This window comes from Phocoena sinus, chromosome 14 (assembly GCF_008692025.1).
Source record: "Phocoena sinus isolate mPhoSin1 chromosome 14, mPhoSin1.pri, whole genome shotgun sequence".
Taxonomy (NCBI): Eukaryota; Metazoa; Chordata; class Mammalia; order Artiodactyla; family Phocoenidae; genus Phocoena; species Phocoena sinus.
In genome coordinates this window covers 78,676,344-78,702,246 of record NC_045776.1, presented here as the reverse complement: position 1 = coordinate 78,702,246, position 25,903 = coordinate 78,676,344, and the positions used below count along the sequence as shown (strand labels likewise).

Sequence of the window (25,903 nt, the reverse complement as noted above, 5' to 3'; positions counted from 1 at the left end):
AAGACCAAGTGGTGAAAGCCTCTTTTTGGTTAAAATACTCTGTAGTTAGCCTAGTCCAAACAGTCCCTGTCTATTCTGAGACCTTTGAGGGTTCAAGTACTCAATCTGAGAAATCTCACCAAATGTGAAGTATCTGGAGAATAAAAATAAGAGAGAAGTTCTCTTCAGTTGTCTATAGTGGAATTTCCCTCTAAGTGAATGAAATGTAATTCAGCCCGTTGAATCACTGAACTATTTTATTGCATTGGAACTCATAAAATAATTCTGTTTGAAAAACACTGCTTGCCATTTCAACAACTTAAAACCATAGTCTATTCAATCACTTGATAACAAAGTAGTGTGGAGAATGACTTCGCTGAAACGGTGCCAAACTCTTTCCAGCAAAGTGGCATTGGCGTGAGGCAGCAAAAGGAAAGGGAAGGACCAGGAATGTAAAGAAGAGTTAACTAGACTTTATTTACTAGCTAGCATTTAAAATATGAGAGCAATAAGGAAATAATTAAAAATAATATGTGGAGCCATCTTCCAGAAAGTTACAGTCTAATTGAGAAAAACCAATTCATATGGAATAATATGAGATTTGCAAAGTAACATTAACACAGGAAAAATGGAACATAGTCCATGCAAAAGAAACTTTTTACAACATTGTTTTTGTTATGATGGAATTGATTGATTTATTCAGTTTTTCATCAACTATATTTTGCATACTGTCTGTCCAACATTGTTTCAGCCATTGAAGATGCAATAGTGAACAAAACAGACTAAGAAAACCAGCCCTAAGAAGTTTACATTCTAGAAGGGGGAGACAGAACACATAAAAATTAAGCACATAGTGTATTAGAAGGTGATGAATGCTATGGAGTATAAAAGCAGAGAAGATGGACAATGGGGGAGGTTACAATTTTAAAAGTGGTTAGGGTTTATAATATATCTTTTATTAAAATCATATTAGTCTGTAGGAGCCAAAGTTGAAACAGGGCCAAGCTCTTCTCTCTAGTGAAGGAATAAGTGGAAGGAAGTAAATGAAAGAATGGAAATGGCATCAGGTACTTCACTTATCCCTTTTCTGGTCCTGGATCTGTCCTTCTGTTTGGGTAAGTGTTTAGAAGTACATTTGGTGTTTTGGTAGGGTCCACTGGCCCTTGAGATAAAATGGGGTGAGGTGTGCGGTGCTGAAGATATTCTCACTGATAGTAGAGCACAGTTCCACTCACCTTCCCCTGAGATCTTGGCACACGTTGTATGTGGTTACGAAGAATACTTTTACTGAATAGTATTTGGAATAATGAGATTTTCACTTGTAGAAAAATATTTTTCTCTATCTTAAAATCTCAAGAAGTCATCATAGTTAAGAAAAGTCTCTGTCTCTTCCATGTCTCTTTATCAAACCAAGTCTACCAAAGTATTGAATAGTTGTTCATTCATTGAGTAACTAATTTGTGCAGAAAATGTTTTCTTTTTCAAGTGTATCTGAGTATTTCCTTGTCACAATTAAAAAAATGCCTAAGAGATACGGGAACATATGTATATGTATAACTGATTCACTTTGTTATAAAGCAGAAACTAACACACCATTGTAAAGCAATTATACTCCAATAAAGATGTTAAAAAAAAAAAAAGTCTAAGTATTAGCTGTCTTTGTCTCTTCCTTTCCACTGACCTCTTCTCTCTTTTTTTCAAGCAAGCACAAGTCTCTATTCATCCACAAAAACCAGTACTACTCTCCTGTTTTACCCTAGTGTGCCTGTAAACCACCTAACCCCACCCCTGCCCCCCACGCCCCACCCCAGCCTACATTTCCTTCCCTTTTTCTCTTCCCATCCCAACCCCATTCTGGCAAACCGAAACGATTTTCTCAAAGATCACCAATAATTTCCATTTTGCCAATGTTAATCATCTTTTGTAAGTCTTTATTTAACTTGTCCACCTGATCTCTTTGGAAAATCTCCCACATTGTATTATATCCCTTAAGTGAGATAAATGAAAGCATATCATAATGTCCAACACAAGAAAGTACTCAACAAATGTTGGTTGAATTTGAACTGAATATGACTTTATCCTCTCTGGGTTCTATTCCAGCTCAATGCCTTAAATATTGTAGATACTTGATACACTTTGGTTTGTTTTATGTACGAATGAATGCATGAACCTGTCACTTCTTCTCTGCCTCCTTTCATGGTCCTACCTCTTTCTGACCTCAAACATATGCTTAAGAACATATATATTAGTCATCGTGCTAATTCATTATGCTATTTATTTCTCACAAACACTTGATATGGTAGTTATTTTTCTTTTACAGGTGAGGAAAATGAGACTTAGAACTCTTCAGTGACTTAGCAGGTTCACATATTTAGCTAGTACATGGTAGAACCACCAGTTAAAGTAATTGAGCTTGTTCTAGAGGACTCAAATATTGGTTCTGTGCGCATTTACACTCTTCTCTCCCTTGTAGAGTCCATCCATGATTTCAGTTGGCAGTTCTATGCTAGTGACACCAAAATCAACACTTTAAGAATTGACATTGTGGGGAGGGATAAATTAGGAGTCTGGGATTAACAGATGCACAGTACTGTATATAAAATAGACAACAAGGACCTACTGTACAGCACAGGGAATTATGTTCAATGTCTTGTAATAACCTATAATGGAAAAGAATCTGGAAAAGTATATATGTGTGTGTGTGTGTGTTTTATATATATAAAACAATCACTTTGTTGTATACCTGAAACATTGTAAATCAACTATACTTCAATTTAAAAAAAAATTGACATTGTATCCCATTTCTCCAACTGCCTCCTCTGAGCTATCTTGCTCTCATGTTGAACTCAACCTATTTTAAACAAACCTCATCAGTATTACCTCAGGATGTACTCCCTATTAGTGATTTAGTTGTGACAGTTTCATCATCCTAATCACTCAGACTTGAAACCATCTTTAACTTTTTTCTTTTCCATTTCCTTGTCTTAACTCACATCAGCTGATACAGTATTATCCCCAAGGGATACACAAATACATGCCTAATCCCACACAAGTCTACCACAGGTAGAAAAGTCAATCGGAGGTGTGTCTTTATTACTTCCCTTTAGTTAATAACTTACTTATTGTCCCCTGTCCTTTTAGAAACATACTGTGAAAAAATTAATGAGAGCTGTTGGAAATTTTATATTTATTTGAAACTATTTTTCCAGAATTATACATACGGGCTACATGAAAAATACTGCTAACTTACTAATTCTTCCTGCAGATGAGGGAGATTTTGTTTTTATTAGGTACTAGTATTCAGAGCCTCCAGCAGACATCCCCTCAGGTTGCACTGAGCGAAACTGGAGCACATGTTTACCCCTAGATCAGTCACTGGCAATGACAATTAAAAAATTACTACAACTAGCTTACACCTATTAAGGCTTATCCTGTATCATCACAGGGCAGAAAATTGTTCTGTCAGCAGAATAATGGGAAGAAATAGCTGTTAGGCAGGTAACCAACAGCACTCTTTCTTCATTTTGGATTTATCCAGTACAAAGCACCCGCATCTTAAGCACACCATGTCTCTGGAAATAAATAATGTGATTATCTTCTTTAAGAATGGACTACTGGGGCTTCCCTGGTGGCTCAGTGGTTGAGAGTCCGCCTGCCGATGCAGGGGACACGGGTTCGTGCCCTGGTCCGGGAAGATCCCACATGCTGCGGAGCGGTTGGGCCCGTGAGCCATAGCCGCTGGGCCTGCACGTCCAGTGCCTGTGCTCCACAACGGGAGAGGCCACAACAGTGAGAGGCCCGCGTACCGCAAAAAAAAAAAAAAAAAAGAATGGACTACAACACAGAATATTTAATGTAAGAGGTACTTTGAGGAGTTAGAAAGGTGTCCCCTGTTTCTTTTTTTTTTTTTTTGGTATGCGGGCCTCTCACTGTTGTGGCCTCTCCCGTTGTGGAGCACAGGCACTGGACGTGCAGGCCCAGCGGCTATGGCTCACGGGCCCAACCGCTCCGCAGCATGTGGGATCTTCCCGGACCAGGGCACGAACCCATGTCCCCTGCATCGGCAGGCGGACTCTCAACCACTGAGCCACCAGGGAAACCCTCCCCTGTTTCTTTAATAACATACTGTTTATAGGACTATCTGTATACATAGAGAAGTGCCATTTATTTATTAATAAATTTATTTATTTATTTTTGGCTACTTTGGGTCTTCGTTGCTGTGCAGGGGCTTTCTCTAGTTGCGGCAAGCGGCTGCTACTCTGTTGCAGTGCATGGGCTTCTTATTGATGGCTTCCCTTGTTGCGGAGCACGGGCTCTAAGCGCGTGGGCTTCAGTAGTTGTGGCACGTGGGCTTCAGTAGTTATGGCTTGCCGCAAGCTCTAGAGCGCAGGCTCAGTAGTTGTGGTGCACGGGCTTAGTTGCTCCACGGCATGTGAGATCTTCCCGGACCAGGGCTCGAACGTGTGTCCCCTGCATTGGCAGGCAGATTCTTAACCACTGGGCCACCAGGGAAGCCCCTGCCATTTATTTTTATTAGCAATAATAGCTAATAAATTTATTACATGGGATTTGATGTGTGACAGCCTTCTACCTGAAATATCTCATGTAATCCTTATAACATCCTATAAGTTTCGGATATTTTTATTACCCCTATTAACCCACGAGAAATGAGGCTTAGAGAAGTTCAGTTACTTGACCATACTGTAAGTCAGAGGTGGAAGCGCGATTCAAACACAAGTAATCTGGCATCTGAGTTAATATTCTCAACTAGCATTTAAACTGCCTTCAGTAACTGACAGTAGCGATGAGACTGAGCCAAAACCTGCCCTATCACTCATTCCCAAACCTAGGGCTTGACCTAGTTTTTCCTCTTACTAACCTTTTTGCTCTGCCTCCTGACAGGATAGCACCGGTCACTCTAATTTCCTTCCTTGATCTGTGCAGAAAGTCATGCTTTGTTTTGTTTTGTTTCCCCCCCTTAAAGATGAGTGAATAGGGACAGAGAATGACAAAAGACATCTACTAGAAAAGTATCTGAAAGCATACAAATATCCTAAAAGAGAAATTTTGAATTTAAATTTTGTTCATAAGTAATGTAATTCTGTGAAAGTTAAAGGGGGATAGTCTGAGAAGAAAAAATATGTATCATAATATGATCATCTCAAACCTTTCTTATTTTTAATGCACTCTTTCTTGTCATGCTTTGAACTCTGACTTATCCTTACCACAACTTCAGGCTTTAATAACTGCAAATTTAACTGAAAAAAAAATTTTTGCTGAATCACCATTCATGAATTCTTCTAGCTTTGGGGAAGAGTCTAGCTTCAAAGTACAAAGTTGCCTGTGGTGAGAAAGGTCCTTAAAATTTCCACAGAAACACTGAAGCAAAGTTCTTTTATTATTGAGTTCCTTCTGTGTACCTCTTAGGCATTCAGCTAAGTGCTAGGATTTTTTTTTTTTAAGCTTCCATTAGCTATTTTGCTTTGATGTTTTCACCTCTTAGTCACTGTAATCAAGGCTTCCTGATGGTGACATTTGCAGCTACTTGTGGCATCATATTGTCTAACATTTATCAAGCACCAAGGAAACCCAGGCAGATATGAATGAGTAGTAGTGGAGGGGGCACAAAAATATAAAACTGACTAAAACACAAATACTGAAGGAGAACTGGATTTGGTCATTTCTGGCTGTATGAGGGAGGTAAAAAAGAGGTTCCTAAGAAAGGAGAGAGATGAGCAGAGACTGAGGAAATAATTAGACCACGGACACATATAATTGTTTATGAACAGAAACAATAGCAGAATTCAGGAAGAAAAGAGCACTGTGCAAAATATCCTTAAACGTGCTGAAGCTTTTTCAGTGTGTGTGTATTTAATGTGGTAAGATGATTTAGAAAACTTGCTCTGAGTTCATCTTTACTCAGGGTGAGTTTTAGCTTTGTGATCTTTCTTCACTGTGCTTAATTGCTCACCTCTTTGGTACTCAGCCCCCACCGTCCACACACACACACTCAGTTGCTCAGAATTATCTCTTTTATCGCTTGATATTCAGCTCACATTTACTTTCTCAGACTTTTGGAAGTTACCACTCAGACAGATGCAAATGCGGTATTATGCCTGCCAAAGTGCTGAACAGAAAAGAGACTTCTTTTACACCTTCCATCTTTTGAGCTTTTAGTCCTGCTCTTTCAAATCCTTGCTAAATAGTAAATGGGGAGATTGTTATTGTTCAGATGAACACAAGGGTATTCGCATTACTGAGCTGACTGTTTCTAGTCCTAAAGAGATTCATTACAATTTCCTTATCAGCAAAGGAATCGCCTTGATTTCCTTTTGATGATGCTTCCCAGCTGATATTCTAGAACTAGCACAGAAGCAATTCATACCTTCGTGAAATAGCTCTTGCCCAGTAATCCTGCTTGATTTGTACATATTAGGCTTTAATTACAGGGTTAAGGGGATGGATGGAGAAGAAAGCAAAAAATACCCACTGCCCCCAAATTGAGCTCTATCAAATCAGCTTGACTCCCTCAACAGAGACTGGCAGGAATACATTTATATTGCAACTGTTTTTGCCCCTAGTTGTCAGCCACAAAGAATAAAACAATTTAAAAAACAAGAAACAACCGTTAGTAATTTAAACTGAACTCAAATAGAACTCTGTTAATAATAGTTCACAAAATTGTGGGAAACCTTAGGTACCATAGACCTATAAAAAGCATCTTAAAACACATTTTGTGCCTTTTATGATTTGCCATTATGAGCTGTTATCTTTTTTTTTTTTTAAATGGGTACTGTGTTCTGAACCCAAGATAGCTATCAAGGGTTATATGAGTCTGTTAAGTGTTAAGCGTGTTAAATTAAAAGAAGTTTACCTATATGAAGGGAGGAAAAACAGTGCTGAGACAAGTGAATATTCTTCAAAGGTTTTGGAAGATCATTGTTGCCAAACTTGGGTTCACTTGCCTATCATACAGCAAAGCCAATCTACTCACAGCGGGTTGTGGTGAAGGAAAGTACAGCGTTTATTGCAGGGTGTCAAGCAAGGAGAAGGAGCAGCTCACACTCAAAAGACCCAAAGTCCCTGATGGATTTCAGGGAAGGGTTTTTTAAGACAGCCTTAGAGGTGAGGGTTGCAGGGTGCCTGAGCAGCTCGAGCTCAACCAGTCATATTGGTTGGTGGTGAAGTAACAGGGTAATGTTTCAGGAATCTCAATCATCAACCTTCTAGTTCAAACCAGTCTGGTGTCAGTCTGTAGTCACCATCCTTCACTGGGTGGGGGTCTTAGTTTCTGCAGAACAACTCAAAGATACACAGCAGATTGTTATCTGTATCCCTTCAGGAGGAACTAGGAGTGCTGTGACTCTAATGTTCGAATCATTAACTGCTTGAGTCTGTTATTTGGAACTCAGGGAAGGTCTCCAAGACTAAAGACTTTTTTTAATAAAAAAGAAACAGGGGACTTGGAGGGGCTTTTGTATCCAGGAAGGTCCCACAGGGTCCTGCTCAGTTTCATTTTCATGTTTATATATTTGAAGGATTCTATTTTTGGTTTAACTTTTTTGGTATAGTTATCCTTTCAGTTGAATCTTATATAGTCTTTAGCTACTTGGTCTTTTAAAAACTCTAGGACATAAGTTATGTATTTAAAAATTATAGTATTGGTTAATGACCTCCTGAGAGATGGCAAGAATTTAGAAGGGGGGAAATATTTTTTGACTAGTAAAATCGTCCAGATTTTACTACCAAATTAGGGCTCCCTTTCTAACTTTAACACTTCCACGTATACCAATTAAAATGAAATTGTTTGGTGCATTGGAAAGTAGAGAACAATAGAGTTTTAAATAAATGTGGTTTTCCTTTTTTATTTAATTAAGTTTAAATAGTTAATTCTGGTTAAAGGCATTGCCTTAAAAAAAAATCTGGTTTATAAACATGAACTTGAATTTATGGGGGACAAGGGTAAATTAGTAGTAAAAACTTTATGAAAAGCTCCCATCCTCTTTCAGCTGTCTAGCCTGTTCTTTTCCTTTCCAATTAACGTCAATACGCTTTTTTTTTTTTTTTTTTTTTTTTTTTTTTTTGCCCTGCCATGCAGCTTGCTAGATCTTAGTTCCCCAACCAGGGATTGAACCCCGGCCCCCAGCAGTGAAAGCACTGAGTCCTAACCACTGGACTGCCAGGGAATTCCCTCAATACACATTTTTTAATTATAAAAATATAGTGAAAGAAGAGCCTTGTTTACAGTTTCATCTTGTGCTTTGCAATTCAAAGTGTAGTCCATAAACCAGCAGCAGTGCCTGGGAGTTTGTTATAAATACAGAATCCCTGGCCCCAGACCTACTGACATTCAGAATCTGCATTTTAACAAGATACCAAGGTAATGGGTACACATCAGAGTTAGAGAATTACTGATCTAGTGCTTACAATTAGAAGGTGACACCCTCAAGAATAGTTGCTAAACTTCCCTTTTATTTTCAGTGACCTCTGTAAGCATCCAAAAGTAGCATTAATTGGGTTGTTTCAAACTAATATGTCCTCCCCAATTAGTAATTTATTGTTCATAAAAAAGAACAAAATACTAATAACCTGCTGTATAAAAAAATAAATAAAAATTAAATTAAAAAATTTTAAAAAGGGCTTCCCTGGTGGCGCAGTGGTTGGGAGTCTGCCTGCCTATGCAGGGGACGCAGGTTCGTGCCCCAGTCCGGGAAGATCCCACATGCCGCGGAGCGGCTAGGCCCGTGAGCCATGGCCGCTGAGCCTGCGCGTCCAGAGCCTGTGCTCCGCAACGGGGAGAGGCCACAACAGTGAGAGGCCCGTGTACCACAATAAATAAATAAATAAATAAAAACAACTAATACTAAACTTTCTTTGGGTTACTTGTATGGCAATATGTTAATATAAATGTTTCAGACATTACATGAAATTCCTAAAAATCTTATATGTTCTGGTATAATCTTATAAGTCATAATTCTAGTTATTATTTTAAAATGTATATCTCAGAAACAACTAAATTTCTTTGTCAATTGCATTATTATGAACTTGCATCAAATCTTTAACCATGGTCATTTTTAAGTCTTTTGTCATTTACAGACAGTTCTGGGTGTACTCTGATGCTTTTGCAAAAATGTTCCTATAAAAGGGTTTCATCTTCAAGGAATTCATGGAAAAGACTCTGACAAGCACAGGTTTCTGGTAACTGACTATACTGCTGAACTGAATAAATAAGCATTTTCAGAACTCTAATGGAAAACTGATGAATTCATAGAAGTGCTAACAAAAGATCAAGATGAAAAATAATTACATGGGACTGAGTGAACTGATGAGGATGATTATAATTTTTGTGACTTTCCGTTTGAATAAAATAAATAAATAAAAATAAAACTTTCATATTCACTTTTAATTTTAAAATACCTATTTAGGGCTTCCCTGGTGGCACAGTGGTTGAGAGTCCACCTGCCGATGCAGGGGACGCGGGTTCATGCCCCGGTCTGGGAGGATCCCGCATGCTGCGGAGCGGCTGGGCCTGTGAGCCATGGCCACTGGGCCTGCGCGTCTGGAGCCTGTGCTCTGCAACGGGAGAGGCCACAGCAGTGAGAGGCCCGCGTACCGCAAACAAACAAACAAACAACTATTTAGAAAAAAAAAAATGTCATGAAGAACCTAGGGGTAAGATGGGAATAAAGGCACAGACCTACTAGAGAATGGACTTGAGGATATGGGGAGAGGGAAGGGTAACCTGTGACAAAGTGAGAGAGTGGCATGGACATATATACACTACCAAACATAAAATAGATAGCTAGTGGGAAGCAGCCACATAGCACAGGGAGATCAGCTCGGTGCTTTGTGACCACCTAGAGGGGTGGGTTAGGGAGGGTGGGAGGGAGACACAAGAGGGAAGAGATATGGGAACATATGTATATGTATAACTGATTCACTTTGTTATAAAGCAGAAACTAACACACCACTGTAAAGCAATTATACTCCAATAAAGATATTTAAAAAAATACATTCAATATCCTGTGATCCTGATACATTCAATATCCTGTGATAAGCCATAATGGGAAAGAATATGAAAAAAAGAATATCTCTATGTGTATAAGTGAGTCAGTTTGCTGTACAGCAGAGATTGGCATAGCATTGTAAATCAACTACACTTCAATTTTTTAAAAATTGAAGGAAAAAAATTGTAATTTATTGTTCAAAAGAAATTGTGAGAATGCCTTAGAATTTGAGAGACTTTGTAAGGAAGGGTTGAAATATGGAATGACTCCCTGTTTGTGAGAAATACAGTAGTTTGGATTAAAATTAAAAGCACTTTATATTGGGGCATATAACCTGGCATTACCAACTGTGTTATCCATGTTCCTGAATATTATTACATTTTTTATTATACTTTAAACAGTATGCTTTATTTGAATAGACAGTAGTTCTTTTGGGTTCTTAGTAGGATTTTGCAGATAACTTTTTACCATGTAATTGATCCCAGTATAAGAATATAATTTGGGTACCTCCTTTATTCTTTTAACAAATACTTGTCAAATGCCTGTCACATAAGAGAATAACAGCAGTGAATAGGACAGACAGGAGAGTAACAATAAAAATATAAACATATATATAAAATAATTTCAGGTATATTCAGTGTACTTCAGGGCCTCTCTGAAGTGGTAACATTTGAGCAGAGATCTTCAAGTCAAGAAGGAACCAGCTCGGTCAAGCTGTGAGGTATGAAAAAAAGCCAATGGGGCTGAAATGCGGCAAAAAGGAGCAGAGAATGATGTGGAATGCAGTAGGGAAATTAAGGAAGGGCAGATCACATAAAGTTTAACATTATGACATTTGACTAATAGTTGTCATAGTGTGACATCTCTTTATTTAACCAGTGACTGGTATCTGAGGTTTTTAAAACTTATGCTTTAAGCCCTTCACCTTCCATTCTAGTTCTTAGGGCAACTTTTTACCCAGTTCAGTTCTGCTGTGACTGAGGCCAATATCGATCATTTAAATAATTCTTATTAATCATGGGAAAGAAGAAATCTTTTCAGGGGTAGCAAACTCAGGACTGGAGAGATAAGGAAATGTGTAAATCTTTGGAGTGTAAGACCATAGAAGTAATAGAAACTGTGGCATAGGAAACAGTGCCTATCCTACCCAAAGGCAGTCTATTAAATAGGTAGTTGTCTGTTTTCTAAAACAGTGTAGTACTAGCTAAACAGATCAATGGCTTTATTCATTACTCAGTTTTGCTTCCGATATCACAGTTGTTTAAAAATCCATATTCATATATAATGACACAATTTTGCCTATCTATATTAAATTCATTATAGGTGCTCAATAGCTAGATGTAGTAAACTAAATGTGGTTTGAAATATTCATTATTTTTAAAAATTTTAGGTGTAAATACTTGGGCATTTTTTAAAGTTTTAGAATGTATATATAATAATTAAATGTCACATACCTTAAACATGAAGGCAGTAAAAATGTCACCCATTCTATGGAAAAATAAACTGAGGTGCAGAGGTTAAATGGCTGGCCTAAGATGTTATATTGTCAAAGTCAAAATTAAAATGCTATTTAATTAAAGAGAGGTGATTGCCAGTCTCCCAATCCCATTCCTTTTTTTCTTTTTCAAATGCACAGAAGTTATAATTCAGAAAAGGCCCATATACCTTTCACCTAGATTCACCAGATTTTAAGCTTTTGCCATGTTTTCTTTTTATTGTTTTCTCTTCCCTGTTCCCCTGCAGCATCTAACACACACATATTCTCTCAAGCACACGTATATGATCTGGTCATTTGCCAGTATGTCATACCAGGACATTCTAGGAGATGTGAATCAATTGGGACATGAAGATTATGTATTAGCTGCTGCCTACTTTAAGCATATAATGTCCATTCCTCCCATTTTTTAATACTAGAACAGTGATTCCTAATGCTGGAGGTGCAATGTGTTACTCAGAATGGGTGCAGGTGGGCTTCCCTGATGGCGCAGTTGTTGAGAGTCCACCTGCCGATGCAGGGGACATGGGTTCGTGCCCTGGTCCGGGAAGATCCCACATACCGCGGAGCGGCTGGGCCCGTGAGCCATGGCTGCTGAGTCTGTGCTCCACAACGGGAGCGGCCACAACAGTGAGAGACCACGTAACGCAAAAAAAAAGAGGACATGAAATTTTTATGTTTGTCAAAAGTTGGCAAAGATTTTCTCAACAATTGACAAACCGGACTAAAAACTAGAAGACTGGACAGATTTATCCACATTGTCGGCAATTCGTTTATATCCTAGAAAGAGTTTTCTTCCTACATTGTTGAAATAAATTCAAAGAATATTTATTGAGAACCTATTTCAGTCAAGACCCTTGTGCTAGGGGGAAGAAAGCCAAAAGACCATTCCTTTCAAGAAGTTTATAATTGAGAAAGGAAGAAAACACGTATTTTTAAAACTTACACAGAGAAAATGTGGTTAGTTTTATTTTTAAAGTTGTAAATGAGAGGAAAAAAGAAGACTAACTTATAATGAGTATATCTACCAATGGTCAGACACATGGGTTTTCTGGTTTAATCTTCAGGACAGCTCTCTAAAGCAGATTTTTTAATCTTTATTGTCAGATAAGGAAACAGGTTTAAAAGGATTAAGCAACTTGTTGAAAGTTACAAAGCAAGCATATTACAATAGATTACTCTCCTTGCTCCTAATCTAAAGCTACTTTCTTTACTGGTTCACTAGATCCCTTCTTCTCTGGTCTACCCAGGGACATCACTTCAGCAACTCTCCCTTCTCTCCTACAACACCAATTATTCCTCCTCCTGGATCATTCCCATGAGCCTGTGTATCTATTCTTATCTCTTCCATCTTTAAAACAAAACAAAACAAAAAAAACTTCTTTTAACCCCACTCTCCTTCCCAGCTACCTCTTCATTTCTTTACTCTCCTTCTTGTGTACATTTGTCAAGAGTTGTCTGTACTTCCTGCATACAATTCCTTTCCTCCCAGTTGCTCCTAAACCTATCCGGTAAATCTTGTGTCCCTACCAGTCCACCACATTTGCTCTTGTCAGGGTCACCAGTGAGCTCCATTTTGCTATAGGTAAAGGTCCATTGTATTTATTTTTCGCTGCATTGGGTCTTCATTGCTGCACGTGGGCTTTCTCTAGTTGCAGCGAGCAGAGGCTACTCTTTGTTGTGGTGCGCGGACTTCTCATTGCGGTGGCTTCTCGTTGCGGAGCACGGGCTCTAGGCACGTGGGCTTCATTGGTTGTGGCACGAGGGCTCAGTAGTTGTGACTCACAGGCTCTAGAATGCAGGCTCAGTAGTTGTGGTGCACGGGCTTAGTTCCTCCGTGGCATGTAGGATCTTCCTGGACCAGTGCTCGAACCTGTGTCTCCTGCATTGGCAGGCAAATTCTTAACCACTGCGCCACCAGGAAGTCCCTTGACACAGTTTTGACTCCTGCCTTTTTGAAACTTTACACTTGACTTTCAGGATACCACACTCTTCCTTTTATCTCACTGGATGTTCCTTCTCAGTCTCCTTTGTTGGTGTCCTCTTCTCCCCAGTCTCCTAAAGTTGGAGTGTCCCAGAACTTGGACCTTGGTCAGTTTCTTTTCTGTATCCATCTTATGTCTTTGGGGATCTCATCCAGTACCATGGGTTTAATACCACTTACAATATGCTGACAATTCCCAAATTTAAATCTCTAGTCCATACCTCACTTCTGAGCTCCAGATTTATATCCAGCCTAAGCATATGACTCAGTATCTCCATTTGCATGATCAAGATATCAAAAGTCTAATTCCTGATCATCTTCCCCTAGCCTTTTTCTCCTGACCATTCTTCTCAGTTGATAGCAGCTCCATTTTTCCAGTTTGCTCTGACCAAAAACCTTGGATTTATCCTAAATTACTCTTTTTTTCTTACACTCTCAATCCAATCCATCAGCAAATCCTTTATCTGTCATACAACAACATGGATCTCCAAGTCATAATACGACTGAGTGACAAAAAGCCAGATACAAGAGAATATATACAGTATACACTGTATAATTAAATTTATATGAAATTCTAGAAAATGTAAACTAATCTATAGTGCCGGAGAGCAGATCCATTGTTTGCTTGGGTGGCTAGAGTTGGAGGGAGAGACCTTACTGCAGAGGAGCAAAAGGAAATTCTTGAAGATTGGAAATGTTTCCTTGATTGTGGTGATAGTTTCACAAGCATATACATCTGACAAAACTTATCAGATTGTACATTTTCTGTGGCTGCAGTTTATTATGTAAATTATACCTCAACGAAACGTGCACGCGCACACACACACATAAAATCAATTCTCGCCACCTCCATTGTTGTCTCTCTGGTTCAAGCCACCAACATATCTTACCTGGATTATAACTCACCCTTTGCTCACTCTGTTCCAGCCACATAGTCCTCCCTCACACTTCTCCCTTAGGGCCTTTGCACTAGCTGTTCCCTCTGACTAGAAAACTCTTTCCCCAGGTATTGGCACCTCCCTTACCTCCTTCCAAATTTGAGAAGGGTCAGCTATCTTCACCTTCTCAATGAGGTATATCCTCATCACCCTATTTAAAACTGTGGCTTTGACCCCATACCCCTGGCATTCTTGATCCCCATCCTGCTCTATTTTCTTGTTCCAAAGTTCTCATCATTCTTTTAATTTACTAATTTACTTAATCATGTTTATTGTTAAATGTCTGTTTCTCGCCACTAAAATTTAAGCTCCACGGAATAGGAAGCTTTGTTGTATTTCCCCAGGTGCTTAGACCGACACATAGTAGGCACTAAATGAATATTTGTTAAATGAATTAGGAATTAAGTTGAAACTGCAACTCAAGTCACCCTGTCTAAATTCACATATTTAAAAATCACACCATGCTGCTAAAGAGCAGAAGAAGAGAAAGATCACTTCTGTGTGGATGAAAAGATCAAGGAACAACTTACTTTCCACTCAAAGAAACAAATATGCTCACAATAAACTGTTAATATAATATCAGATATAGATGATATATGTTATACTAAGACTACAAGTAAAGTGCCATAGTACTTTGAACTTTAATTGTCAGAGTAAAGAAAAGAGGTGAAATTCAACTGGGTCTTAAAGGAGCAGTAGGATTTTGACTTCTAAAGAAGTGAAAAGATTTTCCCAGCTAAGTAAAAGACTCAAGCAGTGTTGAGACTGTGAAAGTATCCTGAACATTTAAAGAATAACTAGGAATCTAGTAAACCTGGATTGGGCCCATATCTTAGCAGCCTTGAGTACCTTTCTGTGGAGTTTGGATGACTCTGTCAAAGATATTTGAATAGTAAAGTGATTCTGTTATAGCTCTCTATGTTGGGAAAATGACATTTCGGGCCATGTATGGGAGAGGTTAGAAGCAAGAAGATTTATTTAGGAGGTGATTGAATTTACTATAGGTATAATTATTTGCCTATGTGGCTCTTCTCTCCCTCTACATTTTGAACACCTAAAGGATAAAACTTTGCTATGTATTGCTGACTTTCTTATGGATATTAAGTTCAGTTCCTTTTATTCTTTTTCTACCCCTCAAAGTTAATTTAAGAACTTGGAGATATCCCAGGTCAGTTGTTATTAAGACTGTTTACTTTTTAAAAGCATTTTAATATTGATATTCTGTGTTTACTTACATATTATCTAGAATAGATGTAGATTCATATACTTTTGAAAACAGCAGTTCCTGTGAGAGAGAATTCCTGAAACAGTGTAAGGCAACTTTCCGCAGGAGTAAACTGCTCTAACATGTATTCTGTCAGCATTTATGCATGCTTGCCCTTCTGCCAGTGGCAAAGCAAAATTAAAAGTGACTAAGAATGCTGAGTTATTCTTTCAACATTAGAAATTAGGCAAAAGTTTCAAGGTTTAAATACTAATTTTCTAGGTTATTAAGGCATCTCTGAAAGTCCCAGGACAGGATTACCTCCTGCACAGAAGATTTTGGAATACTTAGGCTTCCCTTGTGTGGAATTGGCACGCTCCTTTTCAGTGAACAGAAACTTTCAATAATGACATTTTTGTTTGTTTGTTTTTGTTTTTTTGCGGTACGCGGGCCTGTCACTGCTGTGGTCTCTCGCATTGCGGAGCATAGGCTCCGGACGCGCAGGCTCAGCGGCCATGGCTCACGGGCCCAGCTGCTCCGCAGCATATGGGATCTTCCCGGACCGGGGCACAAACCCGTGTCCCCTGCATCGGCAGGCGGACTCTCGACCACTGCGCCACCAAGGAAACCCGCCTTTTTTTTTTTTTAAGGCACAAAGTAAAAAGAGTTTTAGACAGAAGGACTTAATCTTCTGGTTTGGCCTTGGGTGGAGCAAATCAAAATGATTAAGCAGTTAGTATTCAGGAATATTGTAGGCTAGATGGAATCCTTTATAATTTATCAGGTCATTAATTTCTGAAATCTTTTCATACAGTGATTTAACTGAAAAGTGTACCATAGTGGTTAAGAGAATGGGCTTGAGGTTGGACAGTCTAGATTTGAATCCCAGCTCTACCATGCACTAGCTCTGTGAAGTTGGGTCTCAGATTTTTAATCTGTAAAATGAGATTTATTGTAGTAAGTCTGTCATAGTAGTGTGTTAAGGTTTAAATGAGGTGATGTACAGTGCCCGGCACATAGTGAGCATTGAATAAATGTTGTATGGTCAGGACAATGTTGATTACATTAAACTAGGCCCTGCTAATGAAAGTAACTCTTACTTCTTTCTGTCTTATAATAATATAAAATAAATTCTTGTTGATTTTCTCTTTTCTATTATATTTGTGCTAAGATTAGTTCATTTATGAAAAGCAATAATGAATGAATATTCTAAAAAAACTCAAAGACTGAATGAAGTCCTATAAACCAATATAAGTGAAATTTTAGTCTGTTGACTGAAGGCAGGCCTAAGTAACTGGTTCTAAACTACTTAATGCAAAGATGCCATGTATTATGATTGTCCATGTGGAAGAAATATTGTATAACAGGATTAAATTGTTGTGTGATATGTAATACAGATTTTATTTCACTTAAAAAAAAATAATACATGTAGACTAGCTCCCAGGGGGTTTCTTGATGTTTAAATAGTGTGATATCAAATGCCAGTTCTTTAAGACACCCATTAAAAATAGGTTCTTGGACAAATAAGTTGAGAGTGCTGATAATTCTGAAATTATTGACATTTGGGTACCAGGTAGTTCAATAAAATACATACTGATTTTCAGGGACTTCCCTGGCTGTCGAGGGTTTAAGACTTCACCTTCCAGTGCCAGGGTACCAGTTTGATCCCTGGTCAGGGAGCTAAGATCCCACATGCCTTGCAGCCAAAAAACCAAGACATAAAACAGAAGCAATATTGTAACAAATTCAGTAAAGACTTTAAAAAAAAATGATATCACTTTTAAAAAATACATAGTAAAGTTTCAAAATAAAGGTCAAGTTCATTTTTAAGTAAAGCAACCTGTAGAAATAGTAATTCAAAAAACATGAAGGAGTGATGGTTACCATTTGTTTAACAAAAATATTTGCCATAATATTCCTTAGAATCATAAATGCCTTAGTGTATTTGGTATGTGAATTAGTATAATTCAGCAGCATATACCAGCCATATGCAGTGTACCAACCAGTTTGTTAGGCCCTGGTGGTAGAAATATGATCCTGTTCCCCTAGCATTGTATGGTCCTAATGGAGAAACATTTACCTAAGACAACCTAAATCCGTGTTTATACCCAGTATATGAAAAATGTTTACAGCGCCCTTCTGTGGGAACATAAAGGAAAAAACCCACCCCAGCTTGGGGGAGAGTCAGGAAAGTTTCCCTGAAGAGGTACTGTCTAAGCAGATTCTTGAACAAATTTTAGTTATCTAGGAAGAAGGAGAAGAAAGAGGTTGCCAACAGATGCTGTGAGGTCCTGGATTTACTAAGGACAGGGTTCAAGAGCAGACAAGGAGGACTTCCTGGTGGCACAGTGGTTAAGAATCCGCCTGCGAACTCAGGGGACACGGGCTCAAGCCCTGGTCCAGGAAGATCCTACATGCTGCAGAGCAACTAAGCCCGTGCACCACAACTACTGAAGCTGTGTGCCACAACTACTGAAGCCCACGCGCCTAGAGCCCGTGATCTGCAACAAGAGAAGCCACCACAATGAGAAGCCCATGCACTGCACAGAAGAGTAGCCCCTGCTCGCCATAACTAGAGAAAGCCCGTGCACAGCAGTGAAGACCCAACGCAGCCAAAAATTAATTAATTAATTAAAAAAAAAAAAAAAGAGCAGACAGGGAACAGATCACAGAGGATTTTATTTGCCCTTTATCTACAAGGAGCTTGGATTTTATATCCTATACGTGATGGGATTAAAGGGTTTTAAGCTGGAGAGTGGCATGGTCAGATTTTACTTTCAGGTTGATGATGCAGGCAGTAGGGTCGGGAATGGATTCCATTCATAAACAGCTTTAAAGAATTTTTTAAATCTGGTGGTATATAGAGAACTGATAGGGTTCATTCAGTTTCTAAATTTCAAGTACATCACTCAAGTATGAAGAAATTGCTTTAAATACCTGAACAAGAAAGTACTTGTAATCACTTATATCTTGTGGAATTTATACATTTGAGGTTCATATTCAGAGCAGTATTGTTGAAAGATCAAATAAATGCAGAGAGCTTTTGGAAACAGATTTTAAGTCAAGATTTTACACTTGAGTATATGTACTCTATGTTTTTTAAGTTATTGGGTAGAAACTAATGAAGTAATTGTAAACTTTTTCTTGTAGTTCAGAAAATAATATTTCTACCCAATTCTTTGACTTATCAAGATATATTTTTGAAAGGAAAAGGATTATCAAAGGATTAGTTTCTCTAGCTACCTGAAAACCATTTGAAAATTGTCCAAATCTTAGTCCAAAAATTAAGTAAGGGGGTTATCTTAGTCTGCTCAGGCTGCTATAACAAAGTACTGCAGACTGGGTGCCTAAACAATAGAAATTTATTTTCTCACAGTTCTAGAGTCTGAGAAGTCCAAGATCAAGGTGCCAACCACTTAAGTTTTCTGGTGAGGTCTCTCTTCCTGTTCACCTTCTGGAGTTGTGCTCACATGGCCTTTCCTCCTTACGTGGTGTGAGGTGTATGTTGGGGAGAGAGATCTTTTTCTCCTCCTCTTCTTATAAGACCATCAGTCCTAGATAATGTTCCCCATCCTTATGACTTCATTTAGCCTTAATTACCTCCCAAAGGCCCTATCTTCAAATATAGTCCCAGGAGACATTAGAGTTTCAAAATATGAATTTTGGGGGGGACACAATTCAGTTTATAGAAGAGGCCAAGTAGGCCTTTTTCCGAAGAAGTAAATATAAATTTATGAATACACAATTTAAGGGCTCCCCTGGTGGCACAGTGGTTGAGAGCCCACCTGCCGATGCAGGAGACACGGGTTCGTGCCCCGGTCTGGGAAGACCCCACATGCCGTGGAGTGGCTGGGCCCGTGAGCCATGGCCGCTTGCGCCTCCGGAGCCTGTGCTCCGCAATGGGAGAGGCCACAATAGTGAGAGGCCCGCGTACCGCAAAAAAAAAAAAAAGAATACACAATTTAATTTTGACGTTTTAGGGTCCCTAAATCTGGGGTTTTAGGGTCCCTAAAGCTTAAGGAAAACTTTTATTTTCAGGGCAACAAAGTGGAGACAGGAGAGAAATAGTCCCAAACAAAGAACTTGCTTATAGCTCTGGCATTTTAGAAAAATTGCATGCCAGATAATCCTTCATTAGCTGTAAGAAGGTTTATTTTCAAAGCTCTTGTTTCTGCATGTTCTTTTATCTCCAGTGCCTGGCATTGTAATCCTGTAGTAGGGAGTCAAAAGTTATAAATACAGGGCTCTCACAATGCCTTCATAAGTGGCAGGTAAAATTTGCAGAGACTAAAGGTGTTTATATCTTGGGTTTTTATTTTATTTGAATTTGGAACAATTAAAGTGAAGATTACTGGGAATTTCGGTTATATTGAACTCAGAGCAGTGTGTGTGTGTGTGTGTGTGTGTGTGTGTGTGTGTGTTCTGTTTCTGTTTCGTAGATGAGTTCATTTGTGTCATATTTTAGATTCCACATATAAGTGATATCATACATAATCATAGACTTTCAGAGTTGAATGGAACTTAGAGATTGTCTCAACTAGCCCAAAGACCAGGAAACTGAGGCTTTGGGAAATTAAATAACTTGATTAGGGACTTCCCTGGCAGTCCAGTGGTTAAGATTCTGTGCTTCCACTGCAGGGGGCACGAGTTCCTTCCCTGGTCAGGATCGAACCCGTGCCCTGTGGCACAGCCGAAATATACATATGTGTGTGTGTGTATGTATATATATATATATATATATATATATATATCTTGATTAAAGCTGAAAAGCTATTTAGGGACCAATATGGAATTAGGACCTAAGACTTCTGCCTTCCATTTAGAGTTCTTTCCACTATATGTATCATGATGCTTGCTACCCAACTGGCAAGTTTCTTTGATCAGGAATTCAATCTAGACTGTAATGATACCAAGTCATTACTACTAAACTACTTAGAAACTATTTGAGCCCATCTTAGATCCATTCCAAATCTAAAATTCTGGGCTTCCCTGGTGGCGCAGTGGTTGAGAGTCCACCTGCCGATGCAGGGGACACAGGTTCGTGCCCCGGTCTGGGAAGATCCCACATGCCGCGGAGCGGCTGGGCCCGTGAGCCATGGCCGCTGAGCCTGCGCATCTGCAGCCTGTGCTCCACAATGGGAGAGGCCACAACAGTGAGAGGCCTGCATACCGCAAAAAAAAAAAAAAAAAAAATACCCCTCCCAAATCTAAAATTCTGATTATAAAGAGAACGTAAAAAATATATAAAATATATAGATTAACTTAGCAATTAAAAGTCAGTTGGTTCATTTTATTGTTGTAGTACACATATTTTCTTTTCTCAAAATACATTTCCAAGGACAGAAAGACAAGGGAATATATATATATATATATATATATATATATATATATATAATTGACATGAAGTAAAAGCCAGTTTATATAAAAATTTGGGGTTTTTTTTGTTTTTACTACACTGCACGTCTTGTGGTATCTTAGTTCCCTGACCAAGGATTGAACCCAGGCCCTCAGCAGTGAAAGCACAGAGTCCTGCCCACTGGACCGCCAGGGAATTCCCTGAATTTTATCTCTGCTAGTATTCTTTTCACTATTCATCTCAATTTGTTAGACTCTGGGAAGTCATTTTAACCTTTTGATTATATATAAAATGGAGTGAACATCCTAATTATAGAAATATAATACTGTACTTAGTACTTACCTAGCATTTACTAAGAATTCAACTTTAAAATATTTCCCCAAAATTTTATTCTCAGCCTTTTCCCTGTGCATATTTTGCCTAAGTTACCATAATTCCTTCTTGAGTTCTTATCTACCTTATACAAATAATTCCAGATCTGAATCTTTGGCTCCGTTGTTGCCCCTGAGCTTCAACCTCTATTTCTTTCTACATGCCGTGTATTCGTACCTAGATGCCCATCTAGCACTTAAAAGTCATTTTGGCTGGAATACAGTCACCATCTTTTTACTATTAAACTTGTTCCTTCTGCTGAATTCCCTATTTTTGTTTATAGAACAGTTATCGTCTCTGTCACTTGATCTTAGAGCCTCAGAGCTAACTTTGACTCCCATGTCTTTTTCAGGCTATATAGCCCATCAATTGCTGGTTCTGCGCCATGTTATTACTGTGTTATTCTTGCATCCAGAGGCATGGTACCTGCCTTCTGCTTTCAATTTTATTGCCAACATTCTAGAATAAGATTATCATGCTTTCTTGTTTGGTGGCCCTAACTTGACCTTCCTGCTCTAGTCTCCCATTCCAATTCATTCTTTTAAAAATGTTTTTAGCTTTCTTTTTCTGTTACAAAGTAATATGTATTCAATGGAGAAAATATATAAAATACAGAAAGGTAAAAAGAGAACAAAATGCCTATATTCCCAATACCCAAAGATAATCACTATTAACATTTTGGTCTATATTCTTCCAATTCTTTTTTTCTATGATGTGTGCATAATGTTTTTAAATAAAATGTTTCCATTCTAACCTGTATATTACTGCCAAACAACTAGAGTATTATTTGAAGCCTGATTCTAATATTAAATGATTTCATCATTTACAGTTTAAAAGCTTAAAATCCTTTGCATGGTATTCAAACTCCTGGATAATCTAGACCCATTAAACTCTTCCAGCTTTGTTTCCAAAGGATCCCATCCCAGATCTGCAGAACAACCACTTAAGTTACTTGCCATTACATGCTGCAAACTCCAATCATTTGCTCACACTGTTTCCTATAAAATCTCTCCCTGTTCTTTACAGAGCAATCCAAATGCTGTTTCTACCATGAAGTCATCAGTCACCTGCCCATTCCCACCCCCCAGCTCCTTAGAGAGTTAGAAGTTCTCTCTCCCTCTTTTGAACTTCTGTAGTACTTGAAACATGCACCGGTTCTAGATAATTAGTTTCTGGTGAACACATATCAGTATTATATATTTTTCAACACCTAGCATGATGTCTTAAGCACAGCGGGTATCCAGTAAGTGTTGAATGAATAAATGAGTGAATGAATAGTTGAACACTGCTTCAGGGTCATTATACCTTTTATTAAACACATGAGAAGAGTAAGATTTTGTAGATGTAGAAAAAGCTTAAACAAATAGAACTTACTCAGGTTAGAGGGAATTGAGTAAGGAGACAGAATTATAAACTGGAATGCTGCAGTTTGTCTCTTATCCTCTGAGCTATGATATGGCTCTTAATCATTAATGAGTAAATATATATACTATATAGTATGGGTTGCCCATCACTTGAACATTATCCTGTTTTGGATACAGGAGGGAGGCAATGGTCCTCCTTCTATGGATATGGAAGAAGCACAAGTAGATATTCATTTCTTGGTTGCCTGGCAGCTGGTCTATGGACATGTGATTTTGGTCAATCAGTTGCTCCCACCCAGGACTTTGAATCTTGAGAGCTTAGGGCACAACAGAGGCAATTTGTGGCAGTCTAGGAGAACAGAAACAAGTGGCAGTGGCATCAGCAGACAATTACTGTGGCATGATTTTGATTATGGCTTTGCCCTTCTAGGATCCTGTCTATTTTCTGAGCTTTCTGGTTTGTTCTGTGAGACAGCCTATTCTGATTGGTGTTTTCTAACAGCATCAAGGTTTTAACTCAATTCTGACCCTGTCTGCCTGGAGATAGCATCAGATCCCACAGGGCAAGGGCACAGTCTCACAAGGCTGCCCGCAGCCACTCCCCCACCCCAAACTTCAGATGCTTGTTGCAAGTCCAAGTCGTTACCTGTGCTTCTGACCAACCAGCTGTAGATCAGAGATTCCTACAAGCCTTCCTCGAATTTGTGGAGGGGGTTTTGCTAGAGTGGCTCACAGAGCTCAGAGACACATTTACTTACATTTACCTGTTTATTATAAAGGATATTATAAAGGATACAGATAAACAACCAGATGAAGAGGTACATAGGGTGAGGTCTGGAAGGGTCCCAAGCACAGGAGCTTCTGTCCCCATGAAGACAGAACTAGGGTGTGCCACCCTCAGGGCATGTGGATGGCTCACCAACCCACAAGCTCTCCAGACACCATCCTTTTAGGGTTTTATGGAAGCTTCATTATGTAGGCATGACTGATTAAATCTTTGGTCCCTGGTGATTGAACTCTACATCCTGAGGTCAGGGGTTGGGGCTGAAAATTCCAACTCCTTAATCAGGTTTGGTTCCTCTGGTTACCAACACCTATCTATCCTCAGGGGCTTTCTAAAAGTCACCATATTAGCATAAACTCAGGTGTGGTTGGTAGGGAGTTGTCATGAATAACAAAAGACACTCCTTTCACCTTTATTGCTCTTAGAAAATTCTAAGGGGTTTAGGAGTCTGTACCAGATGAAGACCAAATATATAATATATAAGTCACAGTATCACACCTATAATTAAATTTCTTTTCTAAGTTAGCCAGAGTTGGTTTCTGTTATTTGCAACCAAAAACCCCGACAGAGGGCTTCCCTGGTGGCGCAGTGGTTGAGAGTCCGCCTGCCGATGCAGGGGACGTGGGTTCGTGCCCCGGTCCAGGGGGATCCCATATGCCGCGGAGCAGCTGGGCCCGTGGGCCATGGCTGCTGAGCCTGAGCGTCCGGAGCCTGTGCTCCGTGGCGGGAGAGGCCACAACAGTGAGAGGCCCAAATACCGCAAAAAAAAAAAGCAAAAAACAAAACAAAAAAAACCCTGACAGAGGCTGTTATCTTTAGTACTTACAGTAGAACAGCAGCATACATGCATTTCAACTAACTCCCACAAGGCTAGATGCAATGCTATAGTAATGGGGCTGCCAATGCCAAAAGGCAAAGAAGTGAGAGCTGTTCAGTGGAATCACTGTGGGAAATGCCAAGTTAATCTCTGCAACTTTTCAAATAACTGCATGTTATATGGATTTTTTTTCAAGTAAGAATTACATTCATATCTAGCAAACCTTTTTTCCGTACCTACTACATACCTGGTATATGTTATCTCATTTAATGCTCACAGCATTCTATTACTTTCTATTAAGAGAAATTATAGAGACTTGATAGAAAACAGAATGGAGTAAACTCTGCAGATAAGAAGGCTTTCTTTAGAATTCTTCAGAATTCCTCATTTATATTGGTATCTTGAAGAGAGAATGATTTGAACATCCAGATTTCTGCAGATCAAGGAATCTATCAGAAAACATGAAGTTTTTGTTTTTACTAACCTCTAACTGAAATTTAGCATTTCTTGTAATTTACAAATGTTGGCAACAAACCACACAAGTATTAGCAATACCTGAGATTTTTGTCACCAATCACCAAAAGAAATCCCAGATAGTTTATAACACATTACAGTTAACAGAAATCTCAAAATATTAAGTTCACCATTCTTTGAAATTATTGTGGTTATTATACTTCCTATTAACTCTCATTACTAAATGAATTAATAAAGAAGCCATAGGGGGCTTCCCTGGTGGCGCAGTGGTTAAGAATCCGCCTGCCAATCCAGGAGACACGGGTTCAAGCCCTGGTCTGGGAAGATCCCACATGCTGTGGAGCAGCTAAGCCAGTACGCAACAACTACTGAGCCTGTGCTCTAGAGCCCGTGTGCCACAGCTACTGAAGTCCATGTGCCTAGAGCCCGTGCTCTGCAACGAGAGAAGCCATCGCAATGAGAAGCCCGTGCACTGCAACGAAGAGTAGCCCCCGCTCACCGCAACTAGAGAAAGCCCGTGCACAGCAACAAAAGACCCAACACAGCCTAAATAAATAAATAAATAATAAAATAAATAAATTTATAAAAAAAAAAAAAAAAAAGAAGCCATAGGGAATTCCCTGGATGCCCAGTGGTTAGGGCTTAGCGCTTTCACTGCCCAGTGTCCGGGTTGGATCCCTCGTCAGGGAACTAGGATCCTGCAAGACACGCAGCACGGCAAAGAAAAAGAAAAAGGCACATATATATCACAAATCTGTTTTTTAATATTTTGGTAACTATTTCAGTATGATTGGTTTCCTTTCCTTTGTAATTCTAAGTGGTTTATATTTTTCATTTAAATCATTATTCTGAGGGACTTCCCTGGTGGTCCAGTAGTTAAGACTCCACACTTCCACTGCAGAGGGCAGGGGTTCGATCCGTGGTCAGGGAACTAAGATCCCGCATGCCACGTGGTGCAGCCAAAAATAAACAAATAAATAAAACATTATTCTGAGAAGGTGTCATAGGCTGTGGACTGCCTGTGATCAATGTCACAAAAAAGGTTAAGAATTCCTTTTGTAGGTAGACTTTCTTCCTTTAGACTAACGCAGTGGTGCGTGAGGATTACTTTAAAGGCTTACATAAACAA

At 39.0% G+C, this 25,903-nt stretch overlaps 1 protein-coding gene across 3 annotated transcripts in view; it reads left to right on the top strand.

The window, feature by feature from the left end:
- TAOK3 (TAO kinase 3) overlaps positions 1–25,903 on the top strand; it is a 189,789-nt gene that overhangs the window by 61,752 nt on the left and 102,134 nt on the right. The window contains exon 2 of one of the 3 annotated variants that reach the window (XM_032654500.1): positions 10,615–10,707. The exons of the other annotated variants lie outside the window; for them this stretch is intronic. The gene's annotated coding sequence lies outside the window, so the exon portion shown is untranslated. The remainder of the gene's footprint in view (positions 1–10,614; positions 10,708–25,903) is intronic. 3 annotated transcript variants of the gene reach the window in all.